Source organism: Schistocerca serialis, chromosome 3 (genome assembly GCF_023864345.2).
Source record: "Schistocerca serialis cubense isolate TAMUIC-IGC-003099 chromosome 3, iqSchSeri2.2, whole genome shotgun sequence".
NCBI lineage: Eukaryota > Metazoa > Arthropoda > Insecta > Orthoptera > Acrididae > Schistocerca > Schistocerca serialis.
In genome coordinates, this window is record NC_064640.1 from 31,138,572 (window position 1) to 31,146,679 (window position 8,108).

Sequence of the window (8,108 nt, forward strand, 5' to 3'; positions counted from 1 at the left end):
ATTGCGCAAGCAGTCTATTATGGATTTCCTTCTATGTTTGGGAACTTCGGTTGCATTTATTGTGAAGAAGAGGTGATCGTAAAACAGCGACTGTAAGTAAAGCAGTATCTAAATAACAGACATGCGAGAAGTACAAAGTGAAGACAACGTTTCGTTTGCAGATTTCTGGTGGAGGTCACACTGAGATTTTAGATTTTCTGCTTGGAAAAGTGCAGCGATAAGGCTAGCTAGTAACCGGCGACCTATATACCAGACTGAATTATTTATTCTGCATTTCTAAACAAACAATTTCTGTGAATACTCCTGAAATTGAGAAATAATACAATACTGTGGAATTACTGAAGGGCGGTTCTTAGTCGTTATGTGAAGATTAATTAACTTTCTATGCGTTATTTGTATTTTATTTTACAAAAAAGTTGCTTACACAATTTTAATTATGAAACATTACAATAAAAACATACTAAAATCGAATGTAGTAGAGCTGCAAATAACTCCACAATAACCGCAACAGTACATTCGAGCTTCGAAATACAGTCACCAGGGAGCAGTGGTGGACAGAAAGTGGCTTAACAAAGTACAACCACAGTCTGACACAGTCGCGAAGCTCTGTAGTGCAATAACTGGAACTTTTTGGCAGCTGGAACGATAGGGCTCCAAGCGGCTAACCTGTAGAAAAACGGCACTATATAAACGGAGAACTTGCAATTTTCTCCGTATTTACAAGTCACTAAACGAACAGAAAAATTTAATCAAAGTAATATCTCATCTCCTGTTAATGTCAGTCTATAATAATAAAATGTCAGTGTAGTTTAATACATAGGCCTGCACTTCACATCAGCAGAGTCGTAATGGTACCGTCGAAAATTGTTTAAGACGCTTTGTCAGTTATAACTGAATGTGTTTTAGTTCAAAATTAACTTATTGTGATTATCTCTGCATACCTGGGGCGTATTTTCTGTTACTTTGCCCCGATTGTAGTTCGTTTCACCAGTTTTTTTATGACGAATTTCAGACTCATTGTAATAAATTCAAGACTAGACAAGATTTTTACATTCGTGGAGATTAGGTATTACTTCTCCTTATAAATGTCCTTTTCGCCTTGTCCTTGCTTCTATACCTTGCTTACTTACCATGTTTATCTTCCTGCTTCCCAGGTACCAAAATGTATCTACCTTTTCCAGAATCTCTTTCCCACATCGGCCAGCATGTCCACCTATGAGGCTTTCTTCTTATTTATGGGTGTATCTTAAAGTACAGCTAGCACATGTTCCATTACATTTACCACAAACCCAATTCCTGTTCACTTTTGGCTACCATTGCTGTAGCATCAAATAATTGTATTGTGCTAATTTCTGTCCTTGATAAACAATAATAGTCCATTGCTTTCCTCATTCCCTTTTCAAAGTACAAAATAAACATCAGGAAAATAAACATCCATGTGTTACATGGATTATATTTTTGATTGGTCCTATAATGTATAGCGCCATAATAAACTGTGAAATACCACCGCATTTTGAATATGCTTCTCCTCTCTTTATATACACAGATAAGCATTTCGCATAATGTTATGTTTGTACTGGCCAGACGCATGGCAGCGCTGCAGCGGGGAGGTTGCTGAATATATCTGGGAGTTCCGTGACTCATATCTTCTACAACCAAGCTAAACATGAAAAAATACTTAAATTGAAGTTGAGTTCACACAGACGCCTAATATGGCACCAAACCTTGAGATTTTTTTATAGTGGTATCATGAGCTCACATTCACATAGGATGTCACAGACCCTACATAGCTGGAGCTTTCAATATAACGTCAACTGAAATCATATGGGCAGGGATTAATGCTACAGTGCAAAGTATGGCATCAGATCTGAGACAAGAGTTAAATACAAGGAAGACAAAGCCCAAATGTTCGAGAGGAAAGAAGATTTCGCACAGAGATAAACAAGAGGCCACAAACACATTTATAAAAGAAATAAGACTCAGAGACGAAAATTCTGTCTGCAGTGGCAATCTAACCAACAGCTGGCATGTAAGTATCATCTGCAGACATGCCACTCTTCCAAGATTTTAGAATCTTATTGTGTTTGTTGATATAGGCACTTTGAATAACGAATTTTTAATTTAGCAGCTGCCATATCACACGTGCGAGCTATTTTCTACATACAATCCACGATTTATACAATGATAAATCTCACAAGTCAAGAAGTTTATATGACTCGCTTTTTTGGTTAAATATGTTTATTTATTTATTCATCCAAAAATATTTTAAGATTGTGGGATACATCATCGATTTGCAAACATCGCACACACACACACACACACACACACACACACACACACACACTTTTACAAAAAATTAAATTTAGGTTGCTGTTCTTGTAGTTCCAGAAGCTCCGAAAGTGTACATGCTGACCACTATTTTCACCTTTTTCAGTAACAAAATGAAAACACAGGAATACAGCAGCAATCACTCCATGATAAGTGCGACAGAATGCTAGTGTTTCGAAATACTTCGACCAAGGAGCAGTGGTGGAAGGAAAGTGGGGCAACAAAGTACAATCAAGTTGAACGTTTTGTGGCATGATGAAAGTTGCATCTCTTATGTTGTGCCACTAAAAACTGTGAGTTCACATGTGCAACTGCATTCTGTATGCTACTAGCTGTGGCGGCACTTTTGTTGCACATGTGAAAATGACAGACAAAGAAAAGTTGTATGGAATGCCACTTCCAACGATTATTTGAATAAAAATTTGGAATGTGATGCCATAAGCATAAAGTATAAGAAAGTCTCCGATCATATTACAGCAAGGAATAAGATACTGTAGGTCTCAAAGTAGGAAAACAGAGGAAAATAACGGTTCAAATGGCTCTAAGCACTATGGGACTTAACATCAGTCCCCTAGACGTAGAACTACTTAAACCTAACTAACCTAAGGACATAAGGCAAGATTCGAACCTGATGCCGTAGCAGCAGCGCGGTTCTGGACTAAAGCGCCTAGAACCGCTCAAAACACAAAAAAATGGGCCACAAATTTATGATAAATGCATGGGAAAGTTGTGGAGGAATATTCATCTATGGCGACTTAATAGCGCAACTGAAGAGCCTGACACCTGAATGAAAGAGATGGTAGGATATGTGTAGGTCCACAACGAACTACTAGACACAGAAATGAAAGACACTGATAAAGCAAACAATACAAAATTGGAAAACACAACCTCCATTCTGGTGGATTCTGGTGTCTATATATTGCCCAAATCTGTCGACTCTGTGGATGTTAACCAACATATAGAGTAGCAATAGTGGTTGACAGGAACACTTTCACTTATGTGACTACAAGAACAACAACCCATGTTTATATCTCTGTAGTAGCAGCGTGTATGTGTGTTGGGGGGGGGGGGGGGTGCAAACCAAATCTGTAGGGCCTATCTCACAATCTTGAAAGATTTTTTTGATGAATCAATGAATAAACTTAGTGTATAGCCAAAAACGCGAGTTGTATAAACTTCGTGATTTGCGAGTCCAAGTACTGCATAAATTGTTGATTATGTGCAGGGAATAGCCCCTGAGTGTGATATGGCAGCTGTCATAATGAGTCACAATTATACATGAGCACAGTACTTATAGATGCTAACAGATACAAATTATAATATGTATATAGGAACAAAATATACTAATAATTATTAGTGTAGGCATTTCTGATAGTGAAGATAGGTATAGAAACAATCAAATAACAAATTACAATTGTTCAAATTCTTGTCGAGTCTTCAGCCATATCAAACTGTCATCTGCACACAATATTTCCGCAGTCCACCTGGCCACCACTATCTGGTGAGAAAAACTTGGCCGCCCTCGCTGATAATTGATATGGACTGAGAACGATGGAAACTTGCACATGTTACCTTAGTGCATGCGCTTTCGTATTTTCGCTGTATATAAAGGTTCCATTTTCTCGGTTTGAATCAGTTATTGGCAAGTGGCTTAGATTTTCTCACTTGATGATGTTGGCCAGGCGGACCTCGGAAATAGTGCATGCAGATGACAGTTTGATCTGGCTGAAGAATTGACAAGAATTTGATCTGTTAATACTCTGGGAAAGTCTACATAGTCACTTAGGTGATCATGTTCCATTACAAACTGGTAATAGCAAATATTACAAGTACAATGTGTCATATCTGAGTTACAATGTAGAAGTGTTTACATTCAAGAATTCATTAAGAGATTAAAAATGGTTTTCCAGAAGGTACTCCATTAATTTGCTTTTAAACTGTGGCATTACTCTTGCAAGATTTTTTTTATCTGATGGGAATGCACTAAACATTTTTATACTAGAGTAATGTGCCCACTTTTGTACTAGACTCAAGTTTTTTTCTATCAACATATAAGTCATGCTTTGACCTTGTGTCATAGTAATGAAAAGCACTATTGGTTTTGTGCATGGGAAAATTCTTAATTAAAAAGCACATAAGGGATAGGGTGTATTGTGAGGTTATTATTAATACTTAAGGTTTTATGAAAAGATTTCTGCATTAATCATTTCTATTAACTCCAATTAGATTTGAGTCTGCTTCTTTCTGAACGGCAAATACTTTATTTTCCCCTGGGTGGTTACCCCAAAATATTATGCCATAGGATAACTATGAATTAAAACATCCAAAAATAAGAGCCTTAACAGCATCAGTATTAGCAGTTGTTGCTACAATACATAGAGCTAAGTTGCGAAACAATCCTCTGAGATTTCTGATAAATTTAGTAATGAAGAAAGGAGCAGGGTAGTACTAATATTTAACAGAGGATATAAAGGAGACCCAGAAAACTACAGACCCATAACACTCATCACTGTTCTCTCTAAAATAATAGAAGCAATGATAAAAAATAGAATTACAAACTTGGTACAGAAACAAAACATATTAAACCAAACGCAACATGAGATTAGAAAGAGGAAATGGAAAGGAACGTTTAGCATCACTGGCCGGGAGATCCCTTACGGGGCAGGTCCGGCCGCCTCGATGCAGGTCTTATTACATTCGACGCCACATTGGGCGACCTGCACGCCAGATGGGGATGAAATGATGATGAAGACAACACAACACCCACTCCCAAAGCGGAGAAAATCCCCAGTCCATCCGGGAATCGAACCCGGGCCCCTTAGCATGGCACTCCATCACACTGACCATTCAGCTATCGGGGTGGAGATTGACTAAGACTGCAGTGGAAAACTTCAGAACACACCATATGGAGACCCTGGATCATCAAGGGAAAGTATCTGGTGCATACTTCGACATTTTAAAAAACTTCTGATTGTGTCTGTCATAAAAGTCTTCCAGAAAATCTGGACTCCTTTGACATAACAGGAAAACCTGTGGATATTACAAAAACCTTGGTTGAAAATAGACAACAGTGTTGTAGTTAATTGGTATATATGGTTGGAACTAAGTACCATCAGCACCATTTAAACACATAGTAATTGCTTTATTATTCATAAAGTCAAACAAAGGCATTAGCACAAGTAGCATCAACATTAAAGCTTAGAGAGCATTAGAGCCCCTCTCTCAAAGAAGTTCCACACCTCATTTCATTTACATGGGAATGTCTTGCCTGCCCAAAAGACGATCCAGTTTGACTTTATGATTTCCAAAACTCAATGTTATTGACATTGTAGTTGCCATATGGCCACCCCTTACAGTGGGGATCTCTATGGAAATCAGGGAGGTGGAGAACTAAACATATAGTGTGTTATAAATCCAGAAGTACGGAAGTACACAAAAAACTGAAGTGCACAGAGAGACAATATCAATAACAAGGCATAAGAAAATAAATATTAACTTTCCAAATACCTGTTCAAAAACGTTATAGGGCAATGGGCCGTCACATAAAAAAAAGTTGCAGATTATGTAATAATACACTCGCAATACAGCTTCATGAGTGGTATAAGTTTGACATCCACACCAGATCATCACAATATGTAGTAAAAAGAGAAAGAAAGAATAAAACTTTTTTATAAACTCATGCACTATTCACTGTATAGCTTAACACACCACTTAGAGGTACTCCACCACATAATCCACCAAATGGATTGGTGTTCTGCACCAGCGTCCATAGCGTGGCTGGGTCACATCAGCAGTTTCCACAGAGTGGATGTGGTCTGGAGTTGACAGTTACTGCTGTATGTAGTGTGAATCCCTGGGATTAACCTGCAGGTCAGAAGTAGCCTGCGAATCTCGTATTGTGTCCCTGTCTCGCAATATCTACACTGATTTCAGCCTGTGTACCAAGACTGTAGATGATTTTTCGTTAAATATTCTACATTCTACATTTATACTCCGCAAGCCACCCAACGGTGTGTGGCGGAGGGCACTTTATGTGCCACTGTCATTACCTCCCTTTTCTCTTCCAGTTGCGTATGGTTCCCGGGAAGAACGACTGTCTGAAAGCTTCCGTGCACGCTCGAATCTCTCTAATTTTACATTCGTGATCTCCTCTGGAGGTATAAGTAGGGGGAAGCAATATATTCGATACCTCATCCAGAAACGCACCCTCTCGAAACCTGGACAGCAAGCTACACCGCGATGCAGAGCGCCTCTCTTGCAGAGTCTGCCACTTGAGTTTGCTAAACATCTCCGTAACGCTATCACGGTTACCAAATAACCCTGTGACGATACGCGCCGCTCTGCTTTGGATCTTCTCTATCTCCTCCGTCAACCCGATCTGGTACAGATCCCACATTGATGAGCAATACTCAAGTATAGGTCGAACGAGTGTTTTGTAAGCCACCTCCTTTCTTGATGGACTACATCTTCTAAGGACTCTCCCAATGAATGTCAGCCTGGTACCTGCCTTATCAACAATTAATTTTATATGATCATTCCACTTCGCCGGCCGCGGTGGTCTAGCGGTTCAGGCGCTCAGTCCAGAACCGCGCGACTGCTACGGTCGCATGTTCGAATCCTGCCTCGGGCATGGATGTGTGTGATGTCCTTAGGTTAGTTAGGTTTAAGTAGTTCTAAGTTCTAGGGGACTGATGACCACAGATGTTAAGTCCCATAGTGCTTAGAGCCATTTGAACCATTCCACTTCAAATCGTTCTGCACGCATACTCCTAGATATTTTACAGAAGTAACTGCTACCAGTGTTTGTTCCGCTATCATATAATCATACAATAAAGGATCCTTCTTTCTATGTATTCGCAATACATTACATTTGTCTGTGTTAAGGGTCAGTTGCCACTCCCTGCACCAAGTGCCTATCCGCTGCAGATCTTCCTGCATTTCGCTACAATTTTCTAATGCTGCAGCTTGTCTGTATACTACAGCATCATCCGCGAAAAGCCGCATGGAACTTCCGACACAATCTACTAGATCATTTATATATACACTCCTGGAAATGGAAAAAAGAACACATTGACACCGGTGTGTCAGACCCACCATACTTGCTCCGGACACTGCGAGAGGGCTGTACAAGCAATGATCACACGCACGGCACAGCGGACACACCAGGAACCGCGGTGTTGGCCGTCGAATGGCGCTAGCTGCGCAGCATTTGTGCACCGCCGCCGTCAGTGTCAGCCAGTTTGCCGTGGCATACGGAGCTCCATCGCAGTCTTTAACACTGGTAGCATGCCGCGACAGCGGACTTTGAGCGAGGGCGTATAGTGGGCATGCGGGAGGCCGGGTGGACGTACCGCCGAATTGCTCAACACCTGGGGCGTGAGGTCTCCACAGTACATCGATGTTGTCGCCAGTGGTCGGCGGAAGGTGCACGTGCCCGTCGACCTGGGACCGGACCGCAGCAACGCACGGATGCACGCCAAGACCGTAGGATCCTACGCAGTGCCGTAGGGGACCGCACCGCCACTTCCCAGCAAATTAGGGACACTGTTGCTCCTGGGGTATCGGCGAGGACCATTCGCAACCGTCTCCATGAAGCTGGGCTACGGTCCCGCACACCGTTAGGCCGTCTTCCGCTCACGCCCCAACATCGTGCAGCCCGCCTCCAGTGGTGTCGCGACAGGCGTGAATGGAGGGACGAATGGAGACGTGTCGTCTTCAGCGATGAGAGTCGCTTCTGCCTTGGTGCCAATGATGGTCGTATGCGTGTTTGGTGCCATGCA